The 13,371-nt window shown below is 50.8% G+C and overlaps 1 pseudogene; it reads right to left on the bottom strand.

Moving 5' to 3' along the window:
- Positions 1–6,168: 6,168 nt before the first annotated feature.
- LOC119377705 (beta-1,3-galactosyltransferase 1-like) lies at positions 6,169–12,966 on the bottom strand (annotated as a pseudogene).
- Between the last annotated feature and the right edge of the window lie 405 nt (positions 12,967–13,371).

The following is a 13,371-nucleotide window of genomic DNA, read 5'->3' on the forward strand; positions in this document are numbered from 1 at the left end:
GGCAATGTGCCGCCGACTAGGCTTATTCCATCAAGATCAACCACGTTGCCTTGACGCCGATTTTCAGATTATCAAGGCTACTGCAAGAAGAGGCAACAATAAAAAGGATAACGGACCATTTTCAAATTAACTACGAAAAACTAAGCATATTTTCACGCGGACATAGTAGGGCTCTTCCAGTGGCGTTCCAAGCACCCCTCACAAGACGGAGTGCGGTCCACACCTGGCGGGAAACAGAGAGGGCCGCGTAGGCTCACCTGGTCTGACATAGTCGCGAAAAGAGACGGTGACTCTGTCCAGAGCGCCCCTCTCCCTGGCAGCCCGAGGGCAGCGCCCGACCCCGACCTGGCGGCGAGGATGGAGAACATGGAGAAAGAGAAAGGAACTTAGAGAAGAGCTGACCAGGGCCAGAAAGCAGAACGAAAAATCAATGAGGAAAATCGAGGAGCTACAACAGACGCTGAACGAACTGCTTAAACGCATGGGAGGACCCTCCGGAGGAATTCCATCCTCCTGCACTTCTGCTCCCCGCAGGACTGCCGAGCGAGGCGATGCGACTGCCACAGGAGGAGAAGAAGGAGAGAAGGACATGTGCTGCGGCGGCGAAGATGAAGCGCCGGCGGCGGTGGGCTCCAAGCGCAAGAGCCCGAGCGATGCCCAGCCTTCGAAAGACGCGGATAATCACGCACAAGAACCTAAGCGACCCAGACCCGGAGGCCGAAAGATCGACGCGATGGAAGAGATAGTGAACAAACTGACGAACAATACGGAGCGAATGTTTGAGACGCTCCTGACGAGGCTGAACGAATCCGACGCGGAACGGAACGCGCAGTATGCCGCGGTCAACACCCAACTCGCGGCCGTGAATAAGCGAATTGAAGATCTGGAACGCGGGACCGTGCAGCTGCAGCAACAGCAACAAGAACGCCACGAGCCCGCAGGCGCCGGGTTACCGTTACAAGTAGTCAACGTTCCGACCATTCTTAACAGAGGCCACGACGCCAATGCCACCCTCAATCATAGTAGGGATGCACGGATAGTCGCCTCCCCCCTAACACCTTTGAATAACCACCATGGCTGCGTCCCGTAAGTCCCACGGCAGACGCATGGTCTGGCAGTGGAACTGTAGGGGCTTCAAAAACAAAAAAGCAACGATGATGCAATACATGAAAACGCTCTCGAAAAACAAACTTCCCGATGTGATTGCTTTGCAAGAACCTTTCGACCGGGCTCAGCTACCGGGCTATGTCACGTGCGGTCCCCCTTGCCAATGCACGGGGAAGGACATTAGGGTGTGTACCCTGGTTAAGAGAGGGACGGCCTTCATCGAACATGCACTTGATATCAGCGAAGAGTCCGACATAGACCACGTCCTTATCGAAGTCGTGCCCTGCAGAGGAGCAATGAAGACCGGCCTATTCGTGCTTAACGTATACAGCACCCCCTCAAAAAGAGGCCTCACGCACAACTTCGGCGCCCTCTTTCGCGAAGCGATGGCCAAGGCCGCCTCCAGTCCCCTCCTAATCTGCGGAGACTTCAACGCGCCGCACACGCAATGGGGATATGGAGCCGACTCGCCGAAAGGGAAGAGGCTAGCCGGATTGATGGACGAGCTCGGCCTGATTTTACTCAATGAACCGGCGTCGCACACAAGGATCGGACAGGGCGCGTGTCGCGACACGTCCCCCGACCTCTCCATCTGGTCGGACGCGGGCACGATCGCCTGGTCGAACTCCTTCGAGGACCTGGGGAGCGACCACAGGGTACTGTGCGTGACTGTGGGAGAGGACGAAAGCGAGGTGGACGTCTGCCGAAAGGCCAGAGTCGTGGACTGGGACAAGTTCCGAGAGACCAGAGAACGAGAGAAGCAGGATGGTCCGATCGAGGATATCGGAGAATGGTGCAGAAGACTACTTGCGGACGTAGAGAGAGCTACAGAAGAAATCGAATTGACAGACTGGCGACAACGACCTTCCAGAGAAGGCGGAGACAGGTCCCGCGGAGGCGTCGACGATGGAGTTCCCGAACCAACCAGAGTGGACAGCCGGCTGGCACATCTCGTAGCGGCCAAGAAATCCATGCAACGGAGATCGAGTAAGCAGAAGCTCAACCGAAAGCTACGCAAGAAGATCGCCGAGATTAACCGAGAGATTGAGGCACACTGCGCTCGGCTGTGCGAACAGGAATGGCAGGAGCTGTGCGATACGATGGACGGGAACATGAGCGCAGGACGGACCTGGAAGATCCTCAGGCACCTGCTGGACCCGACCAGCACCAGAACGGCGACCCGTGTGCAGATGGCGAAGCTGCGACACAAGTACAAAGACGACCCGGAGGCCTTCGCGGAGGAGATCGTGCAGACGCACCTCGCTCGCCCGGCAGGCCAGAGTCATTTCGAATACCGCGGGGCTCCCAACGAGGAACTAGACGCGGACTTTTCCGTGCAGGAAATCAGAGCGGTCCTCCAGCTACTGAAGACCAAGTCGGCGCCCGGTCCTGACAAGATCACCAACCAAATTCTGAGGAACCTGAACGATGACGCCATCGAGAAGCTATGCCAGTACATCAACGCATGCTGGAAAGAAGGTCGCATTCCGCACGAATGGAAGACTGCGGACGTGATTCTGATACCCAAGCCAGGTAAATCGCTAGAGGTTCGAAACATGCGGCCAATCTCCCTGACGTCCTGCGTCGGGAAAGTCATGGAGCACGCCTGTCTCAACAGGGTGACGACGGTCCTCGAAAAGCGGGACGCCTTCGGCACCCACATAATCGGTTTCCGGAGGGGGCTTTCCACGCAGGATGCTATGCTGCAGATCAAAGAACAGGTCGTTAATGCACCAAGCACGCATGTGCGCGCCCTGCTCGGATTAGACCTGAAGAGCGCCTTCGACACCGTGAAACACACGGCTATATTAGACAAGATAAGCCGACTTGATCTCGGTGCGAGGTTCCACCGTTACGTGAGCAGCTTCCTGAACGGGCGCAAGGCGACGGTCAAGATCGACGGGGCTCTGCCGCGAACGGTTGGCATGGGGGGTGCGGGTACGCCGCAGGGCTCTGTGCTTTCCCCCATGCTTTTCAACCTTGTCATGATCGGGCTACCGGAGCGTCTTGACGCGATAGAGGGTATCAATCACACGATCTATGCAGACGACGTGACCGTGTGGACGACGGAGAATACGAGCGTCGGCGAAATGCAAGACAGACTACAGCGGGCCGTCCGGGAGGTGGAGCGGCACCTCGAAGACACGGGTCTCGTCTGCTCTCCAGATAAATCGGAAATCCTGCTGCATAGACCGCGCAAGAAAGGACCTCACCCGCAGGCTGTAGTGGACGCCCGTCGTTTGGGCATCCACGTCACGACGCAGGAGGGGACCCGAATACCGATGGTGTCCAAAATACGAGTGCTCGGCCTGTGGCTGGAAGAGAACGGTGCCAACCGCGAGCTGGTTGCGCGACTGCAGAAGAAAGTGGCCGCCGCCACGCACCTTGTGCGACGGGTAGCGAAAAAGAGGAAAGGGCTGAAGGAACACAACGTGACAAAGCTGCTACAAGCGTACGCGCTGAGCCACATAGCGTACGTCGCCGCGTACGCCGACTGGAACAGGAGCGAAACCGACAAGCTGAACGTGGCGATTCGCAAGGCCTTCAAGACAGCCCTGGGTGTGCCCCAGTACACGGAAACCCATAGGCTCCTCGAGCTGGGCGTGCACAACACGCTCGACGAGATCGCCGAGGCGCAGAGAATCGCACAGCTCGAGAGGCTGTCGGGCACCAGAACGGGAAGACGCATTCTGGACCAGCTCGGGATTCGATATCACGAGGCGCGGGGACTGAAGGAAGCATTGCTACCAGAAGTCAGGGACGCCATACTGACAGAAAACATCCCCAGGAACATGCACCCCGTGCACGACTTGCAACGCCGAAAACGCAGAGCGGTAGCGATCCTGAAGCAACACGGAAGACGAGAGGGCGTCCTCTTCGTCGATGCGGCCAGGTATCCACGGCACTCCGGCGACGGCAACGGGGAGCAACCACAACCACCGCCGCTCCAACAGAACGTGCGAGACGAACTGGGGGCGCCACTACCATCACCGTTACTACTGCTACGACAACAACGGCAACAGCGCCAGCGGCAACATCAACGACAAGGCCAGCCAACAGCGGCGGTACCTGCTTTCTCCATGGCGGTCGTGGATACGAAGGAAAAGGTCCGGGTCACGGCATCTGCGAGGCTGCGGTCGGCCGAAGCTGCGGAAGAGATGGCCATAGCCCTCGCGGTACTCCATGGAGGTGCGGAAGACACGTTGATTATCAGCGACTCAAAATCAGCGATTCGCAACTACACCAAAGGCTGGGTGTCCGAGGAGGTGGCTCGCATGCTAAACGCCAGGGCTGGGGACTTCAGGTCAGGCAAGATTACGGACAAAGCCCTCAAGTGGTTCCCCGCGCACATGGGGGACATTGCAGCTATCTACACCAGCAGCCGTAAAAGCAACAGCAGCAATGCCAACGGCCAAAGACCCACCGGCACCCTGCCCAACCACAATGAGCGCGCCCACCTCGTCGCGAGGCAACTTACCCGCCGCGACGCGGTTACCCAGGGAGCAGGCACCGCCATTGTGTGCTCCGTGCGGCGGTGCCACCCTCCGGCGCCGCCGCTATTGACACCACCACCACCTCCGTTGTTGCGGCAACCGAAGTCGTGCCGCAAGGAGCAAGGGACCAGATGTACGCCGACTGCTATGCCGAAGAGTTCCCGGCCACGTACCACGAGGTGCTTGGGCACTATAGGAAAGACCGCAAGATATATCCGGAACCCCACGTGCGTCTGGACAGGTCGCAGGCGGTTGACCTGAGGCGGCTGCAGACGGGTACTTTCACCAACCCCTACCACCTGCACCTCCTGTGGCCCGCGCTGCACCCATCGCCTGGCTGCCCGTGGTGCGAGCACGGACGGGCCGATATGGCCCATGTACTTTGGGAATGCGGAAGAAATGAAGATACACTACGAGGAAGGATGAGGACACCTGAAGGACCCTCTGAAGCGGGGCGCCTTGCTGAGCGATGGCGAACCGCCCTTCTCAGCGAGGCCCCCGAAGACCAGGAGTGGGCCGTCCAGCGGGCCAGGGCCGTCGCTGAGGACCTCGAAAGATGTTCCTCGAATGGCGGATCCCTGGCAGCCTAGCCCCGGGCACAATATCAACCGTTGGGCAAATAAAGTTTATTCAACTCAACTCAACTCTGAAAATCCCAGCTGACACCTTGAAAACACTCCTTGATCCATAAAACTAATGTCACGCTGGGCTGCAAACTTCGACAGAGGGACATGCAACGTGCTCCGCACTACTTGACAGTCTTAGTTGGACGTCCGCAGCAGCTCCGCAGATGCAGGCTGCTAGCAATTTCCAATGGCAGTCTGCGTCCGCAGAGCTTCTCTGGACACCCAGCTAAAGCTGTCTAATGACACAGCACAGAATTTACCACGTCCAGATCATAGCAACGCGCAGGGTCACCACGCTTTTGAGGGCGGCACTAGCGCACATCTGTCGGAGTCAAGGCGCTTACGCGACTTGTCACCATGGTTACAATGTCCCAAGACATTGACCTTCTTGGGGTACCAGAAAAGAAACAATCCACGCGAACCATGTTTCGATAGACTCGCGAATCGTCAAAAGCTCATGGTCTTAGCACTTTGCTCGTAACCGGGACATTTCGTTAGATTGGCGTAGGAGGTGAAAGCACTGCAACACACAGCACTGCACACGGTGCGATGGCAGAAAAACAGGTCGGTGAACAAACGTCTCTAACACAGTGCTTACATTAGGCACACGTACAGAAGGCAAACAGGCACAATGCAAGGCTTTGGGGAGCATGGACGTCACAGCATGATGCTGCGTAGCGTCACCGAGGCGTAGTCGCTGCTGACATCTCACTCGTTTAGGAACCTATCGTTGAACTCTCGCTGCACCGTTCCAAAAGCGGTGCTCGGAGACCTTTGACCTTTGATACCGATCACGGAGTACAGCCCAGTGAACACTGAGAACCATTGCTTCCCGATGTAAAGCTCCAGTCTAGACTGTTACGCAGAGTCAAGGTTCTCATTTACCGGGCTCAGACATTAGCCCTAGGGCCGGTTCAGACCTTGAAGCCGGGCGTGAATTTTTAGTTCAGTATGGAACTCCTCACTACCCTCCCAAGCGTTAATCTTGCTCTCGAACTCGTGTTGTGCACCTGCATTATCTCGTCCCACAGCCTGTAGCACTGCTCGGCGATGCTGGCCGTTCCCAGGTGGGTGAACATGGCCGTAGACCTAACTGTGGGCGCCGTATCGTTCGGAAAGAGGTCGTAGTACTGGCGCAGTTGCACGTGACCCACGCCGGCCATCTTGGCCAGAATGCCGGTTGAGTAGACATCATCGATACAGAGGAAGCTCTCCTACCGCGACGAGTTGAACAGCATGGGAAGCGTGCGCACGGGCAGGATTAATCCCAGGCCGAAGCAGTAGGTCGGGTACGTGCGGGCCGCGTACTCCTGACGGGTGACGTACCACTTAGACCTGAGGTTTGCGCACCACGGGCGTCCGCTTCCAGGTGAGGCAGTGGACGCTGGTTTCCGCGGTGGGACCGGTGACGTTCTTGAGGTAGTCGGCGAGCAGGAACACGTTGACCAGAGCTTCATCGTAGATTTTGACCACGAATCGCACCGACTCGCGGCAGTTGTCGTTGACCCACTTAAGCCCGTAGACGAACTTGTAGGTCAGGTTGCGGTACGTGTTCACGAACGGAAACACAACCACGTCGCCTACGCTGCGGGCCTCCTCCTGGATGACGCGACGCACGATGAGGTGCTTGGACTGGCCCACTAAGAAGACCATGGCCGAGTTGAGCTGCTCGCTGACCATCGGGTCGCCCAGGGTGTCGCGAAGGAACTGCCGGTGGGAACTGTGCTTAGAGGTGGTGTGCACAAAGAAGAGCACGTCCAGCGAAGTCCTTGGCACAGAACCTGCACCTTCCGACCATCCAGCAACTGCGGCTGGTCGTAGTCGTCGACGGCACCTGCTGGCAGTTCAGCGAGAGGCGCATGGTGACCAGGAACACCATGCCCAGCACGGAAGTGGCCTTGGCGAAGAAGAAAGTATTGGCGAACATCTGGCTGCGGCGGATCGCTTGCCACGGCACGCCGGGCGTCGCCGACAGGCCGGCCGAGTCTGCAAAGAGTGAGGAAAGAGTTAGTTGCCGCGTTACTCGTAATTAAATAAGCAAATATCATCATACGCCATTCTTGAAACTCAAAATTTTTTCGAAGGAACGTGCACACTAGTTACCAATTTTGTTCGTTCGATTCTTGCATATACTTCCACATTGCCAAATACGTGGCATGTGCAATCTTACTTTTCCCCAACCCCAAACAACGTTAAGGACTTAATTGCTTTATAGGGAAATTATCACCAAATTAATTATTACGAATGAGAAAAGCACATTTTTGTTTAAATCCTGGTGAGATTATGACAGCAGCACACCTGCGTGAGGGGCGAAGGACACCTCTATCCTGGTAAACTTTCTAGCGATAACTATTTTCTTATCGGCCTCAATTCAAAATTGAACATGTAACATGTCGAAGTAGGCGAGAACGTTGGTGGCGCGCCCTGAATGTTCGCGTCCATGCACGGAGTTCGATATGGGCAAGGTAGTTCTCCTCTGCGACGACACAACTGTCTGGACCAAATCGATGTCATTTTTCATTGAAGCTGACGGAAATAAGGCGATCGCATGCATCAACGGAGTCGACAAGGAAGACGAATATATTACGTAATCCCTTGGCGTTCGAGGTTCGCAAAATAGGTTCCCTTCAATAGCTTGAAACGATGCTTACTTAAACGTCGACGAATTGCGAGCGCAATATAAGGACCAGCATTTCGAAAGCCGTGCTGGTTGTGCGATCTCAGCTACCTCGACATAACGTTACCTTAGTGGTCGGCTTAAATATTGCCTAGCACACTAGCTTGAGGAAAAAGACATGCATGCGTGCCAATGTACATTAGGTTTCTTGTGCGCCTGCGATTGCTTACTCAATCAAAATGTCACTTTGTATGGCACACTGCGAAGACGATTTGCCTAGTTTCGTCTCTCTCTCGATATATATATATATATAATATATATATATATTATATATATATATATATATATATATATATATAACTGTGCCAATCAACATACACATGATTAAGATGCAAAACCAACTCTTACTTTACTAACGTTGCGGATGCCGGCCGTAAATTATTAAATTATGAGTTGTTTTTGTTTGTTGATCCTGTGTACCTTCAATTGCACATATACATTCGGATTCAGCGAGAACACAGTCACAATAAATCAAGACGAACTAGCCCAATTCATACGTTATGTTGAATACAAAAAAAAAATGCGCTAAGGAGACTTCTTCCACTACATGGCACTTATGTGTTTTTTTTTCCAAAGCAGTTGCAAGTAATATCGTGGCTTTGTAGAGCTATACAATACCATTGTTACCTATACCTATACTATACCTATACTATACCTATACCAATACCTATACCATTGTTTTTTTTTTTTTGGTGAGTATGTAAATAGTCTTGATATGCAAGGCAATAAAGAAAAAAAATCGTGGCTTTGTGGTAGGACACCTGCTTGCCACGCATACGGCCCGGGTTCGATCCTCAATGGGACCGAAGATTTTTATTGTTTTTTTTTTTTTTTTTGCGTCTTTCTCGATTTTTCAGTCACGGACTATTTTTCGCTCACAAACGACGCCGTCGCCGACGCCGACGGCGGAATTTCTGCGAAAGGAGGTCTCTAAGGCTATCGCAATAATAGTGTAACTTGCACTAGAGGTGCAATGATAAAGAGACAGCGGTACTGATGGGCAACTAGGTAGACCTGTCTCTTACTGTTTTGCGAAGTTCTGCAAATTTTCTCTTCTTTTACTTCCCTGTTTCTTTCCTTCTCTCCCTTCTCTGTTTTTGTCTATGTCCTTCTGTTTTTATGTCTTACTCCATTTCTTTCTCATTCTTTCAATCTTTATTTATCTATCTCCCATGTCTTTTGTCTCTCTCTATATTTCTTGCTTCCTTTCTATCTATCTCTTTCTCTCGCTCTCTATCTATTTCTCTCGCTCTCTATTTATTTCTCTCTCTCTGCTTCTTTTTTCTTTCTGCCCTTTCATCCTCTCTATACCTCTCTTTTTCTTTCTGTCTTTGCTATGCTTTTCTGTCTACCTTCCTCTTTTCCCTCCTCACTCTCACTCCCCTTTCCCACCGCCTTACTATACAATACTATACAAAGCTATGCTATGGTCAGCTAGCGTGTCTGGATAGCCGAGTGCTTAAGATGATCGTGGGTACGCGTGTTCGAATCTCGCCTCGCGAACAAATTTCTTCCCACAGACTCTTTCTCGTTCTCCATATTTATTTCTCTTTCTCTCTTTCTTTCTCTCTCTTTGTACTCGTTGTCTCATCCATTAGTGTTACTGTATCCCGCACCTGAGAAATCGGCGCACGCGTTTTGGGAGCGACGCAAAAGATGAAGGAAGAGGACGAAGTGAGCGCGTGTCGGTTCATGATGATGATAGTTTTCTTGTCGCGACAAACAGATCACGGCCTGTGTAAACAGCTCCGCATGCAAACGTATCACGTCACGGAAATAAGCCAACGTCACTGGCAGGCACTGCGTTGGAAACCTGTACCAATGTCAATGTGTATAATGTCGCCGCCTATACGCGGTGCGTAACTGTAATATTTAGATCGGCAGCAGCGTTCAGATCCAGCTCTTTAAAGCGAATGGCATTTACTAACAGCGGGGCTGTTTAAGCTTGGAGTATCGCCGTTTTCAGCTGTGCAAAACTCTGCGGGACTGCGCCACAGAAAACGGGAATGCGCTAAGCAGCTCCTAGCAGAACATAGCAATGCATAGTATAATATAGCAAGAGGTTGGGAAAGGGAAGTAAGGGTGAGTAGCAGTGATTCGAAGGTGAATTGGAAGGAAAGGAGGAAGGAAGAGGGTAAAGCTTTGCATAGCCTTGTATATTAAAGATTATGCCACAAGCGCATGCATCATCAGACAAAACGAAATTGCCTGAGATTGTCCAGGGTGCAAGCAAACACAATAAAATATTTGGCGCCCTTTCCACGCAGCACGTTGTTTCACCGAGAAATTCCTTCGTACAAGCCAGCACATTCAAATGCCTGGCGCGTTTTAATAATACCGTTGCAGTGTAGTCGAGTACCGGTTATCCTATGCGCTCTAGCGATGGTATCAGACACCCGACAACTTATGCCGTAATTCTATTCAGGTTCATAGGGGTACCTTTGATCTGGTAATACCAAAGATAAACCTCCTTGGGTAATACCGATAGAGTATTTGAAATGGCGAAAACAGTGCTGGGCAGCATCGAAGATACATGTATCGTAGATACTATCTTAGATACTTCTGGGGTATCTTGTATCTGTATCGCGATAGGTCTCGCAAGGCGAGTATCTGTATCTGTATTCCGATACATTCAATAATGTATCGTGTATCTTAAGATACAAGATACTGCTGTAGAAACAACACCAAGCGAAACAATTAACGGTGGCTGAACTACGCTTCTCAAGCTAATACTGCTGCTACTAACTACTTGAATAAAACTAACGACAGAGACATTCTTTTATATCCGCCAGAGTTCTCCAGCGAGGGCAGGTGATGAGGTCAGCGCGTCACTATTGGTGGAGTACAGTCACGTGGTGGCGCTCGCGCGATCTCGACAAAAACAAGCCCGCGAACGTCTACGAGCAGTCGAACCTCACTATCTCGCAATTTCTTCTTTCTTTTTACTTGTGTCATTACTATGACACTTCCTCGTAAACACTGTACTGTTCTACGTACTCTAAGGCATACGAACTTCTCGCGAAAATTCTGATGCTCCTAAAGTGTCGTTATCGAAGTTTCCCTTGCGTGGTGCTTCTTTAAGATGTCTCAAGAATGCAATAATGGGATTTCTTTGCGTCTCGCGGCTTTCACACGACAGCGATTAAAAGGTCTCATGGATGTAAGCTTGACTTACATACGATAAGGTTGACTTATATGCAAATGAGATTCTAAAAACTGTCGCTCCACCGGTGCTGATGCTAGATGCCGTAGAACAAGCACTTACGTAGCGTAAGATATCTTGGCGTACTGTATTTTTCTTCTTCCTGCTCAATCATTCAAGCGGTTATTTTGATCATAATTTGATTGTCACCATGAGTGCTATTTTTCTGTCCTCCCTTTGCATCCCATTTAAAGAAAGCCCCCGAAACATGACCACTTGACTGTTCTCGTGCGCTGCCGTACCGCAGCTCTCTCAAACTCGCTTCGAGCGAAACAACCGGCGCGTGGATCATGGCGAAATGACCGACCGCGGCTTTATGCATCGGCTTCACAATGCGTCAAAATTCCTGACGACCGCACACGGCCAGGAAACGCCGTCGTCCTCGATATGCTGACAGTTCGCGCGCCGGTTATTATACTCGAAGCACGTTTCTGAGCGCTGAAGTAGGGTAGCGCACGAGCGGCGTAGTCACGTCGTTTATTTGATATTTCTTGCGCTTTCCTTTAAAATCGGAAAAAATCACCACGCAGCATGTACGTCGCCACCGAAAATTGGACCGGTCGTTTTGGAATGCCCTCTACGTGATGGCACCCACTTGGTCCTAAATGAATATTAAAAAATCATTCTTTGACCACAGTTAATCATTTTGACCTCAGTTAATCAGCCACTTAAGCGCAATATAAAATATATTATAAGGAGTGCCACATGACGGTAAACCATACTCCATTGTTTTCATTCAGTCGCGGTTAAAGGGACACTAAAGAGAAACAATGAATTGGTTTAGATTGATAAATTGTACTTTCAGAACTATAATGTCGTTAATTTCACCATCATAGGTGTATTAATAAAGGAGAAAATGAAGTTCAAACTTTAATTTTTTTAATTTCGCGCCATAACCTCCACGCGTGACGTCGCGGATTTCAAAGGGTACTTATCGTATTTTGGCGCCATTACCTCAAAAAAATTTCCTCAATCTTGGTATGTTACTCTATGGCCCCCTCAGAGGACAGTGTACTTCATTTTTACCGTTCAGGAACTACGTAGGCCCTAGTAGCGCTGTCATAACATTTGACGTCACGGCGAATGGTGTGGAAACTTCAAGGTGGCGTCGACACCCCCATTTTCTTTTGCGCGATTTCTCGCTTACTAAGCGTCTTCTCGCAGCAAGTGTGTTGTTTTTGGTATTGTGAAAGAGTAGTTTCCTAATACGAGAAAATCGTTTTGCTCTTTGGTGTCCTTTCAACCACTTTTTTAGATATTTGATTCTATAGTTTCGTGGAACGACCTGTAAAGTATTCACTGTGATTGATGCGAAAATGCCTTGCTTTTGACTAAGATATTGGTTTTCTTTTTTGAGGTCACCGTAAAGTTTTTCACTGTTGCAAATCACGAGATAGTCGGAGCCATAAGGACAATAGCGTGATATCCTGCAACGCTTTGTGCCACTACAATATGCGTAATTCACGTACCTAACAATAGCCTGAGACAATCTCGACGGCACTTGTGCTCTCGGAGAAGAATTTCAAATGACTGCACGTTAGTCATATTTGCTAACAATCCTTACGCCAGCGGGTAAGTAGAATATAAAATAATTGCAGTTTTAAGCGCTCAATGTAAAAGATTGCGTCACGAAAAATCGTTTGCTGCATTTCGGGTTATACCGCACGGGGCAGGCGCGGGTGCCAGAAGAAGGCGGGAGTAGCGAGGGCTGCTCGCCGAGTAGAGGACGTCACGCCGAGGTCGCATCGCGACGCGATCACCCTCCCCTCGCGGGGCTAGGATAGCGTCCGCCGGATAAACAAATAAAGTCTTTAACTACTTACGGACAAGGTAGCACTGGCACAGCGGTATTTGCGCCATCGTGGCGAGGCTTCTTATTGACGTTCTTGTATTCCGATGGCAACCCGCTAGCTGGTCGGCAAGTAGAGAAGCGGCCCCCATTATTACAAGTGTCAAACAGAACATTGACAGCGCAGCGTATAAAGAGCTCTCTGTTACGCTGAGTTGTTTTTTGGAATGAACTAATATATATGAGCAGTAAGACAGAAATCTAGGGACACAAAGAGATTTTTTCCTCAAAATTAAACAAACTTGGTCGCTGTTAAGAAATTCCGATTAAAGATTTGGTTTATAAGCGTTTCCTGTTCATTATATCGATATTATGAGCAAAATTTGCAAATGTATCGAAGTATCTTAAGATACAATTGGGAATATCGTATCGGATACAATTATTCCGGAAGTATCTTGTATCTGTATCTGAAATAC

This window comes from Rhipicephalus sanguineus, unplaced genomic scaffold, assembly GCF_013339695.2.
Source record: "Rhipicephalus sanguineus isolate Rsan-2018 unplaced genomic scaffold, BIME_Rsan_1.4 Seq549, whole genome shotgun sequence".
Taxonomy (NCBI): domain Eukaryota; kingdom Metazoa; phylum Arthropoda; class Arachnida; order Ixodida; family Ixodidae; genus Rhipicephalus; species Rhipicephalus sanguineus.